Here is a 713-nt window from a genome sequence, read left to right on the forward strand (position 1 = left end):
CTCTCAGAAATACTTCACATCATGTAATAAATGAAATATAATTGTTGTGTCTGTGTACTAATCATACCAACAAACAAATGCAAGTGAGGGAGTAGCTTACTGCAGCATCTGTCTGAAATACATCACATATGGTAAAATATGAAATACGATGTTTCTTGCTTTGTAGTAACCATACCAAAAAACAAAACCAAATGAGGTAGGAGCTTTCTGTAGCTTTTCTTGAAAATATTTCACATAGTGCAATAGATGAAATGCGTTGATTCTGGCTTTGTAGTAACCATACCAACAAACAAACATAAATGATGGGCAAGCTTTCTGTAGCATCCCTCAGAAATACTCCACATCAGGTAATGGATGAAATGTAGTGATTGTGTCTGAGTACTAATCATACCAACAAACAGATGCACATGAGTGAGGAGCTTTCTGTAGCTTCTCTCACAAATACTTCATATACGTATAGGATGAATTGCGATGATTCTGGCTTTGTAGTAACCATACCAACAAACAAACGCAAATGAGGGAGGAGCTTTCTGTTGATTTCCTCAGAAATATTTCACATAGTTTAATAGGTGAAATGCTATGATTCTGGCTTTGTACTAACCATACCAACAATCAGATTAAAGGGAGGGTGGAGCTTTCTGCAGCTTCTCTCTGAAATACATCACATAGGGTAATAGATGAAATGCAATGATTCTGGCTTTGTAGTAACCATA

The sequence above is a fragment of the Schistocerca gregaria genome, unplaced genomic scaffold (assembly GCF_023897955.1).
Source record: "Schistocerca gregaria isolate iqSchGreg1 unplaced genomic scaffold, iqSchGreg1.2 ptg000440l, whole genome shotgun sequence".
NCBI lineage: Eukaryota > Metazoa > Arthropoda > Insecta > Orthoptera > Acrididae > Schistocerca > Schistocerca gregaria.